A 12036-nucleotide genomic window follows, 5' to 3' on the forward strand; every position below is an offset into this window, starting at 1 on the left:
ATGAGAGTAGTAGTCCATGAGCCTTGGTGAGATAAGTATGCCAAGGCAAAGGTTTGTGAAGGCCAGGTGAGTGTGAGGTAGTTGGGAAAAGATAGTATCACTCACCCTGTGGAGTGCAGAAGATTATTGTCTTATTCCCCACTGTGCTAAGTGTTGCTTTTCAGCTGGGACATTGCAGTGACCATGTTGCAATTTCTGTCCAGTATGGTGAGGTCTGTTGATGTGGCTTCCTTTGGCAATCAGCAGGGAAAAAAGAAACACAACCTTGCTTTCCACCACCATCTACCAGTACCTCAGGTCCATGTCTACAAACTGAAGAGCTAGCTTTCTTTTCTAAGCCATTTCTTTTAGGATAATGATGCAGGACCACAGTGCAAAATACAGTTCTTGGCTTACACCTGAAGTGCTGTAAAAGTGGTATTTAAATTTTGCTTCAGAGGCATGAATTTCGCAAATTTCGAAAATTTGGCCCTTAGCCCTCTAAACACTTGCTATTCATGTACTCATTCAGATGTCTCTTAAATGCTGTAACTGTAACAACCTCCACAATTTCTTCTGGTAGTTCAATATATGCATGCACCATCCTCTGCATGAAAATGTTGCCAAATGCATGCAGGTGAAATTGTATGGATTTTCAAAATTGTAAGAAAATTAGCCATAGTAAGAAATAGCAAGGAAGAATTAGAAAGTCAGTCTGCAACTTTGAATGACTAGGTGAGTAAGAATGGCTGTGAATTTTCCAATCCCTGATGCTGTGAAAATAAAGTGTGATATGAAATTGGAGCTGCTTCCTGTCTCAGTGACAAAATTATGAAGGAGCTAAAGTGTAAAATAAAATTTCTTAACAAATAAATAGAGCAATTGTTACCGATGCTGGCATTGCACCTTAGACCTCCCTGAGGAGTGGAAAAGCCGTATTGGAGGAATTTGAAGGCAGTTTTGAATGCTTTAATCTTACTTATGAATAATATGTGCCCAATATAAAATCTCAGGGAGAGGGAGACTATTGGCCATATGTGACCACACTGATCCATCTGGCTGAACCTTGTGATTTTGGGTAACTGGAACATGAATTCATCAGAGCAGGTTCGTCTTTGGCGTACGAAATCCTGAAGTGAGAACATGTCTGAGAAAACATAAGCTTACACTTAAAACATGTATTGCTACGTGCAGAAGCTTTGGGATTGTTAGTCATCAGCTGGAGCATTTTGATGTGAAAAAAAATGGTTTTTCAGAATGCTAGGATACATTCTAGGCTGAATGGGAACAACTAATTGGAAAAAAAGAGAAAGAAATGTTTGCCGGAGAGCAAGAAGAAAGATCAAGATCAGAAAGTGCAATTCAAATATTACAGAGGACAACACAGAAGGGAAAATGAAGCACATTCATGTTGGCTCTAACTGCACAAAATTAAATCAGTTTGCGTGCAAGTGCTTAGCAAGAAAGTAGCAAACATGTGCTTAAAAACGGATGGATGCTTCCGAGATAACAGCCAATGATTCTGACAAATCTCTTTAAACTGATTGGCTTTGTCAGGTCTAGAGGCAATAAATGGTTTGTAATTGTTAGAATGATAACTGCAGAAGGACAGTATCAGGTGAAAGTAAACTGTTAGATAAACACATTGTTTTATGCCAGTTTTGCTGACCACAAAGGAAATATTGAAGCTCTGTGATAAAATAATTTTAATCACAAGAGGACAAAAGAAGCAGGCAGTCCAACGTAATGGGAAGAACAAAGATGTGCAGTTCCAGACAGTAGACTTTAAGCAAAATCCATTCATCTTAGCCAAAGTACACCAAAGTTTGGACTGCAACCTGACACATGCCAGCAGAGATTTATGCATTTTGTAGACCACTAAGCTGTTGAACTCTGAGCAGGCTGGAAAGATGTTTTCACAGGTTTTGCACGGTTTCCTGGTGAACATCATCTCAAAGTAGATAAGATTGTGAGAACGACTCAACATATGCCAAGTAGAGCTCCAGCTGCCTCAACTCCAGACTGAAAGACGAGATAGACTAGTTAGATAAGACAGGGGTAATCAAGGCAATGGAAAATCTTATAGACTGGTTTAGCAGCATTGTAGCAATGACCAAAACGTAGAAGTCTAAGAGCATGCATAGATCCAAATGATTTCAGTAAAGCTTTGAAGAGATCTCACTAGCATATGCCAGCCATGGAAAGGTGTTGCCATGTGCTACCAAAGTTTATTCTTCAAAATGTGTAAAATGGTTACTGAAAAGTCAGGCTGGGTAAAAGCAGTCATGTTCTAAATACATACTACATGTGTTCCATGTGCATTCCATTTGGCGTGTCCACTGTTCCATAAGAGTATCAACACAGACACTATGAGTTTAATGGTGATGTGCCTGGAGCAGAAATCATTATGGATGATCTGACAGTCTATAGATATAGAGATACGATGGAAGCAGTCATCACAGACCATGATCAGAATATAGTGCAAAGAATAGAAATCTGCTGTCCTTACTTAGGCTTGCTAACATGTGACTCCAAATCCACAGCAATGTGGCTGACTCTTAACTGCAAGTTATTCTGTTCAGGTATAATTAAACAAGTACAGGTAGTTCTGCTATAATACATGTTTCATTAATGCGAATTAGCTGTAATGTGATTGATGAATAGTGGATGGTGTTTGGATAATGCATAAGGAACTTTCTATTGTACAGGTATAGTAATTTTCTATGGTGATTTCCCTATAACGGAATTTTCTATAACACAAGGTCATGCAAGATCACCACTGTTGCACTGTAGGAGAACTACCTGTAATGATCCTACCAGGGACACTTAAAACCTCATGAAAGAATAAAGAAGAAATAAACTTATGTCCAGACTCTCACGTCACTCATCACTGCACCACTTGTCTGTGTACCAAAGAAAACACATACCTTTCTACAGCAAGTGAGAAATACATTCATTGACAGCCCCACCATTCGTATCTAAAGTGTGATTATATTAAATGTCTCGAGCCACAAGACAGAACAATCCCTGAACAAATACTAGTTTCTGATGTGATTTACCTGTACTACTCAGTTGGAGCAGCCATATAAACACGGTAGCTACAAGAATAGGTCAAAGGCTAGGAATCCTGCTGTTAGTAAAACATCTCCTGTCTCTCCAAAGCCTATCCACCATCTATAAAGCACAAGTCAGGATGAGTGTAGTTCCAACAACACTCAAGGAGCTCAACACGAACCAGAATAAGGCAGCCCATTTGATTGGCATCCTATTCGCCACATTCAATATTCACTCCCTTCACCAGCAAAGAACAGTAGCAGCAGTGTGTACCATCTACAAATTGCAACACAATAACTCACAAAGGCTCTTTACATAGCACCATTCAAACCTATGATGACTGTTAGGACAAGGGCAGCAGAAGCATGTGAACATAACCCCTCCAAACCACATGCCTTCTTGTTGCTGAGTCAAAATATTGGAACTCCATAACAGCACAATGATATCTGAAGGACTACAACAGTTCAAGTGGGCAGCTCACTAGCACCTTCTTAGTGCAATTAGAGTGGGCATTAATTGCTGGTCTAGCCAATGATATCCACATCCCATGAACAAATATTAAAAACTACAATATGTCATTATGTAGAAAGTACTTTATAAGTGTTAATTATTGTTAGTTATTTATAAAAGATATGCCAAATTATAAACATCATCAAAATTCTATTTTTTTAAATATTGAGATCACTAAATCTGTTCCCCCAACAGTTAATTATCCATATGAATTTTCAACAGAATGAGATACTTTGACACAATGGATTGCTACTCAGCAGAACTGTTAGAAACAATTATAGTAACTTTTATCAAAGAATTTGCTAAGGATTTATGACATAAATTCTTTCCAAAGGTGACAAGGTGTGGAGCTGGATGAACACAGCAGGCCAAGCAGCATCTTAGGATCAGGAAAGCTGACGTTTTAGGCCTAGACCCTTCATTCCAAAGGTAAGTCTGCAGTTACAATCTATTAACAGATATTTAACTGTCTTATCAATAACCACACAGAGAACATAGTGTTCTGGTCAATACATTCTGAGCACAGTCTGGTTTTCCAGCAGAACTTCCTTCCGGCGGCAAACCAAAGCTGTATATTGAAATGTTTTCAAATTTTACTTTCTGTTTGGTTCCATCTCATTTGTTTTGTTGGTTGCCATTTTACAGAGCTAGCAATATTTTGCACTCAGTTTTCCTCACTACATCTAGCCTTGTTAATTTTTGAAAATGTTCTCCATCTGTTGTTTGCTTGTTTTGTCTTATTATCCATATTATATTATCATAGTCTCTCTGCCTTTTTAAACATACAGTAATGTGTACATTGGCAAGAATACTGAATCAGGCAAATTACTGTTTCCTTGTGGAATTTGAAAGTTCGAGCCCATTGAGGGTCAAATTGTTTAACTTGGATTCATAGAGTGGATTATACCGTGATGACTAAAGATCATGGTTTCAGTCTTTCCCATGTTGAGTTTAAAGTTGTGATCTATCCTAGGGTTGCTAGGAACTTAGGATAGCTGTTTCCTTGTTGGGAGATAATATTCTGAGTGCCAGCATCTAGATAAAGAAGAAGGACCCATGGATCAAACCTTGAGGATCCACATGATGACAATATGTGGTTGTAAAAAGTTGGAGATTTATTGGTTACATTTAAATAAGTGGGAATGAAACAATGTGAAGACAATCACAATGAGATATAACAAGGAGAGTTGCTGGTTGGTGTGGCTAATCTTACTAATGAATGTTACAAAAGCAGCAAGAAGGAAAAATGTTCCATAACACAGAGAGTGACGTGTAACTTCAGCTACAGACAAGCCAAAACTGTGTAACCAGTGCTAGTTGGGCTTGGGAATACGGGTAGGTGCAGTAGGAGTAGGCCAGTTAGCCCCTTAAGCATGTTCTTCCTTTCAACTAGTCATGACTGATCTTCTGCATCAACATCATTTTTCTGCCTGAATCCCATATTCCTTGGTATTTCTAATATCTGGAAATCTATACATCTCTGTCCTCAATGCTCTCAAAGACTTGAACATCCATAGCTGCCTGAGATCGAGAATTCCAAAGATACACCATCTTCTGAGTGAAGCAATTCCTTTTTATCTCAGTCATAAACACCCTACCTTTTGTTCTGCGATATGTCCTCTGGTTCTAGACTCCTCCCTTGATTCCAGTTGGGAGAAACATCTTTTGCATCTACCTTGTTGAAGCCTGTAAAAATTTGATATGCTTCAATGAGATCACATAATTCTTCCAAATGCTAAAGAATAGAGATTTAGTCTTGAAAATCTCTCATGAGATTAGATAGATTCAAATAGACTTTCCAGAGGGATGCAAATGAATGGGAATTAATTACCTGTTTAAGAATCTTAGGTAGTAAATAGAATTAGAAATGTACTTGTATTCGAGAGGACAGAAACATGAGGTAAAATTTTCAGGAGAGAGATAATGAAGAAGAGAGTGTCACTTTCTGAGGACAAGAGATCATTGACAATGTCAGCTAAGTGTCAAGAAGGAGTAGCCAGACTTGTAGAGTGTGGAAGATATTGAAGGAAGGGGAAGTGGATTTAAAAGAAGTGGAACATTTGGAGATGCCAGCTGGAAATGGGAAAATTTTCAAAAATGGTATTGGAGTTGTTGCTTATTGAGATGGAAATGTGGATGAAGATGACAAAAGGAAAAAGAGAAAAAAGTGAATATGCTGCAGGAATAGTCTTCCACTTCATGACAAAAAATTTAAACCAAAAGAACTGCGGATGCTGTAAATCAGGAACAAAAACAAAGTTGCTGGAAAAGCTCAGCAGGTCTGGCAGCATCTGTGGAGGAAAAAACAGAATTAATATTTTGGGTCCGGTGACCCGAAAGGAAGGGTCTGTGGAAGGGTCACCGGACCCGAAATGTTAACTCTGTTTTCTCCTCCACAGATGCTGCTATGACAAAAAATATATTAGTTTCTCACATTACATCCATTGAGTTATAATAGCAGAAACATTGGGTCTTTGAAGAAAGTTGTCCTTGTCCAATGGAATGAATCTTAAACAATAATCAAATCTGGCTAAGAAAAGTATGGCACATATTGCTTGATATAAAATAACGTGAAATAAGATTCAGTTAGGGAGAAAGGTCATGGTTGACATTGCAGTACCTGAGAGATTTGACTGCGTGTCAGGTGAGAGATGCAGTCCTGAAGCAGAGAGAGTGAGGTGAGTCTGAGACTCTAATAAAAGGTAATAAAGCAATGAGAGGCATACACAGAGTTAATGGTAGTTGTCTTTTCCCTAGGATGGGGGTTTCCAAGATTAGGGAGCACATTTTGAAGGTGAGAAGAGAGAGATTTAAAAAAGACATGAGGGGCAAGCGTTTTCACACAGACCGTTGTTCGTGTGTGGAATGAACTTCCTGAGGAAGTGGTGGTTGTGGGTATAATTACAACATTTAAAAGACATTTGGATAAGTGCATAAATAGAAAAGGTTTGGAGGGATATGGGCCAGGAGCAGACAGGGGGGACTACTTTAGTTTGGGATTATGTTCGGCATGGACTGGCTGGACTGAAGGGTCTGTTTCCATGTGGTATGACTCTTATGACTCTATGGCTCTATATCTCAGCAATTGAGGCAAACAGGAGCTCAGCCAGAAGATGGAGGATTGAGGAAGCAGTTGCCTCCAATGGAATGGAGCTGTAACACAGCGGAAGTGGGTAGCACGGTGGCTCGGTGGTTAGCACTGCTGCCTCACAACACCAGGGACCTGGGTTCGACTCCACCCTCGGGCAACTGTCTGTGTGGAGTTTGCACATTCTCCCTGTGTCTGCATGGGTTTCTTCCTACAGTCCAAAGATGTGCAGGTTAGGTGGATCAGCCATGCTAAATTGGCCGTGGTGCTCGGGAAGTGTAGATTGGATGGGTAATAGGAGGATGGGTCTGAGTGTGATGTTCTGAGGGTCGGTGTGGACTTGTTAGGCTGAGGGCCTATTTCCACACTGTAGGGATTCTCTGATTCTAAGAAGTAAGACCAGTAAGTTGTAAGGGAGAACAAAATAAGCTGGCAATGACTGAATCAATCTAGAGATATGACCTAAGACTCAAACAGTAACACAGCATGAATAGTGGTCAGGAGCAGTAATGCTTAATTTACTTGACATTTCTAAGTTTACCGACTACATATTGCCCTCTCATGAATTCAAGATCTTTTTACAGACTGACAAAATACCCAAGAACAAATTTTATTCTGATAGTTGTAAACTAGGTCAAAACAGCACAACTAAAATTCATTAACATTGAAGTTAGTTTCTTGATACTGGTAGACAAATGCTCTTTTGTCCTTCTTTTACCCACTATTTTAATTGAAATATTGATTAATTTATTTTAATCAATTAACACCTCTGATAAAACAGTTGCAAAAGAACTGTACTTTTAATCTAAGGATAGCTAATGAGTACGTGCAATGACGCTGTCACAGTGACCTTTGATCACACGGAGCTAGAGTTTGAGTCTGGAGGGCTTCATTCCTTTACCATCCATTGTATAGAGTTATCTTCAATAAAGCATGTTGCTATTCATTCACAAGAGTGTAGTTACCAAATTATTACAATGGTATGGAAAGAATCTCACATAATACATTATGCATTTGTTTTATTTCCTAGCATAATTTTAGCTGCACGTTTCAAGTAACTATGATAGATTCACTATTAACTCTGGACTTACCTGGAGAACACTTTACTGATGGCTGCCTTCTGACTTGTTAGTACACAACCTTTTAAAAAGTGGTTGGAAGTGAAAATTGATAAAGTTAGAAACAATGATCATTAGAAGGAAAGTGTAACAATCTGTTCTGTCTGCAAGAATAAAAGTGACCTTTCAGTTGTTTGCCATATCAATATACCATCTTGCTTTTATCCTACCTGCTGTAGCATTCCAGTGCTACCTAATGTCAGCCAAAGGAACAGCATCTCACTTTTTACTTTGGTATTTCTGTGCTTCAGGACTCAACATGGTGTTCAGCAATTTCAGAGCATGAACAACATCCACCATTTTGCTCTGGACACTTCACCACTCCACCTTCTCACCTATCAACAACAGCATACAAATCATCATTTTCCAACAACCCTCCGTTCTGAAGAAGTTATTGCAATTGAACCGTTAACTGTTTCTGTTTCTCTTTCTTGACAAGGGTTATCAGACCGGCTGAATTTCTCTCGCATTTTTAGTTCTTAATTCAGATCTCGAGAATGACCAGTAGCTTACATTTAGTTTTGTAACTGTATTTCTCATTGACCCGATAACAGAAACTTAAGGATTCTGCAACTTGTCATTCTACTAAGAAAATCTGGCAACTCGAAGTTCAGTTTTAATATTTTGTGGAAAACTATAGTGGAATGTCTGCGAAAGAAAACGGCAAACACTATAGTATTATTGTGCTCCTTCTTGATCGTGTTTGTAGCTGTGTGTTTGAAGGGCTATTCACAAAACATTTCTAAGTTTGTTCACAGCACATTTTACTATCTCTCAATTCTTAAAAGTCAGTTGTTTTGATTTGAACTCTTGTTACTGGGCCAGACCGGCCCACTTCCATTAGTATTGATTTTTGTTTTTGTTGGCTTGTTGGTTTGGATGCTAATCCCTCATTTTTTAATTCGGAACAAATTCGTCGCTTGTAATTTACAAAGTAGTCCTTTTAACTGTTTGTTTTGGGGCACTTCAAGGTCACAATTTGAAATTCTCATCAGGTGTGTATTTTAAAAGTTATTAATGTGCCTATATTCTAGTATTTGTTCGTCACTGTTCATTTTAATGTGTCTTCTGTGCTTACTAAATGGGATTCGCAATGATTTTATATGCCACTAACCCAAACACGAAGAATGTTAACAGTCATTGTTGTTGATTCTTTCTAAATAATTGATAGACTAGTGAAGGAATAATGAATTTTTTTTTCAGTGGAAATACTGGACAGAATGATGAAGCTGTATTATTATCAACAATAGTAAGATGTTGACCTGCAAGGAAATAATTTGTACCATACAATGATCCAAGTTCTTAACAATATCAATAAATATACGGCCCTGCATTGATATCATTTGCCCTTAGTGATTAGACATAAAATATTAGATTGAATTTAGTGGAACCTTCTGGTTCAGGAATAATCGTAGAGGGCAATGCTGGAACAATAGGGTGGAAACATGGTGCACAACTCATGAAGTAGGTAAACTATCTGCTGGGGGTGGGAAAGGCCTGATGTGGATATCTTGACCACTTTTACTGAGATACTGTTTCAGAGATAGTAGGAACTGCAGATGCTGGAGAATCTGAGATAACAAGGTGTAGAGCTGGATGAACACAGCAGGCCAAGCAGCATCAGATTTCTGAAGAAGGGTCGAGGCCCGAAACGTCAGCTTTCCTGCTCCTTTGGCATTGCTTGGCCTGCTGTGTACATCCAGCTCTACACTTTGTTATTTCATTTACTGAGATATTGATTGGATTCATGAAAGAACAACTTTATTTATCCTTGAGCCCATCAGGATTTGATGATGGTTCAGGGATTTAAAGGGACCCATATGGGTTTTTGTGCCTCTCTCTGATGTAGAACTCGATCAAGGCAATCAGTCTGACCACACAGAGAGAGTCAAGTTGTCAAAGGCAGTTGTAAATCAATGGACTCTTGACACACTGTTATATTATGCCTCAGGATAATGTCACTATAAGATATTATAAGATGAAAATGAGAAGTAAATGAATAGTAAATCCTTGGGAAATGTTCAGAAATCACACAACACTACGCTATAGTCCGACAGGCTTATTTGAAAACGCAAGCTTTCAGAGCCTTGTTTCTTCTTCAGGTGTCAGTGAGAGATAGTATCAGATACAGAATTTATATGTAAAAGATCAAAGGGTAACACCACTGATAAGGACATATAAAACAAACCTAAGATGCTGTTAAATCTTTAATCAGTTAGATTTCAATTGATTAATATGTAAATGTAAATCCCTGAATTCCTTTCAAGTCACAGTCCTGAGAGAACTAAAGAAAAAGGTCTGTTTCCACTCTGTAGGGATTCTATGATGATTAAGAAAAGAAGAAGTGGCTTTTTGGTCAGACAATGCATGTTAGGTGTGAGGCCTTGTTTAGAATCTGTTTGTATTTTGGTTTGGAGTCAGACTGGTTTTATTTGTAAAGTAGGAATTAATAAAACACCACAAATAACGTAAGCATATTATCCAGATGAGTAGGTAGGAACTGCTGATGCTGGAGAATCTGAGATATAACGCTGTGAAGCATTCTTCAGAAGGGTCTTGACCCGAAACGTCAGCTTTCCTGCTCCTCTGATGCTGCTTGGCCTGCTGTGTTCATCCAGCTTCACACCATTTTATCTAGATGAGTGTTTCTTCTAACAAATCCAAGCTGGCTGTCTGTGATTATCCTCATTTACAAATGTATGTTTATTTTGTCCTTGATGATAGCTTTTACTACGCTCTTTTCTGATGATGTTAGGCTGACAGACCTGCAGTTTCTTAGTTTAACCCTTTTCCCTTTCTTGAATGAGAGTGTAACTTCCTCAACCCTACAGTTCCTTCGCACTGCTCCTGTATTCAATTAGGACAGAAAATATTTGATGGCTGATATATGAATGTAGAATTAGGCAACAAAAAGCTTTCAGTGAGATACAAGTTTAATTGTAAATCTATAGTTTAGCGCAAACCCCAGCTTCTACCTTTCTCTTCCAGACCCGTTCTTATACAGAAGTGCCCCACCGCCCCCCGCCCCGCCCCGCCCAGCCCAAGGGAGGAGTCCAGCTCTTTTTTGGAAGATAAACCTGTAGGAAATAAGCTTTTGGTTTCATTCTAAAAACCCGTAACCCAATACCTGAATACCTAACGACCACTGTCACAATAACAAAAGAAGGGGAATCTAAATCAAAGTGGAGTGAGTGGAGAAATGATGCGTCACAGCCCCCATTGGCCTCCAAAAGTCCTGATGGGATGAAACCAGTTTTTATTAAGATCAACATCTTCAGACATGTTATATCACCCATTTGAGGTAGTGGAGGGCTTGATCCCAAACTTCTTGGCTCAGAGGCAGGGGCAATACCATTGACACTGATCTACCATGTAGCAACAAGAGCACCTTTGGAACCAAGCTTTTCTTTTTAATATCGACACATGAAATCCTCCCAATAATGCATGATAACTCTCATGATGCCTAACTCTCTCTAAAAGCACCGACTGCGCTGATAGACAATGCATGCTGCCTCTCCAAGGTCAATCAGGCAAACTGCAGAAGACAGATGGGTAATTGGTGACTATGACTTCCACAATGGCCTGCTGTGTAGACCTGATCATGATAACTTTAGCTGGGCTTCAGAAACCAGCTTTTTATTTTGCTTAAGCCATTGCCAATCATCCCTGTTGCAGAACCCAGCTCTTCCCAACCCAAAGATGCTTTTATGTACTTCTGAATGGTTTGCTACTGACACCAAATCACCCATGAAACCTTTTTAAAACTTTTTACTCCACCACCAAATCACCTGTGTTTCTAATTAAACAAAGCATTTACAAGAACTGCCCATTAGGGACAGTGCAACAATATCAAAAGTGAGGGAAAGGTAGGGAGATAGGGAGGGCACTAACTTAAAATGGAGTTGGAGAGTGAAGCAATGACTTCACCCCCTATAGTGCCTGCCTGTCTCAAAGGTACCAAGAGTGTTAGTGGATATCTGAGTGTGAACATAGCCACGGAATACAGGCAGGGAGTTGGGATCCCTCCATGGCCTTTTGGCTGCACCTGTTGATAGCTACTTTAGCTTTTATAAAAATTAATCCAGCAGCAAATCACCCATGTTGCAGAACCCAGTTCTTAAGTACAAAGTCTGTTTCACTCCGGGGCTGTTCTAGTTAATCTTTCAAAGGACCTACATTACTAACATTGACAGAAAAAAAAATGAGACCAATTCATCTGCTTTTGCTGATATTACCATACCATATTTCACATTCAACCATTGTATCTATTCTTCTGAAGTTGGGTAG

General features: G+C 39.1%; 1 protein-coding gene across 4 annotated transcripts in view; it reads left to right on the forward strand.

The window, feature by feature from the left end:
* tfpi2 (tissue factor pathway inhibitor 2) overlaps window positions 1–12036 on the forward strand; it is a 94389-nt gene that overhangs the window by 11153 nt on the left and 71200 nt on the right. For all 4 annotated transcript variants that reach the window (XM_059655184.1, XM_048558372.2, XM_059655181.1 and 1 more), the window contains exon 2: window positions 3878–3972. The gene's annotated coding sequence lies outside the window, so the exon portion shown is untranslated. The remainder of the gene's footprint in view (window positions 1–3877; window positions 3973–12036) is intronic.

This window comes from Stegostoma tigrinum, chromosome 2, assembly GCF_030684315.1.
Source record: "Stegostoma tigrinum isolate sSteTig4 chromosome 2, sSteTig4.hap1, whole genome shotgun sequence".
In the NCBI taxonomy this organism is placed as follows: domain Eukaryota; kingdom Metazoa; phylum Chordata; class Chondrichthyes; order Orectolobiformes; family Stegostomatidae; genus Stegostoma; species Stegostoma tigrinum.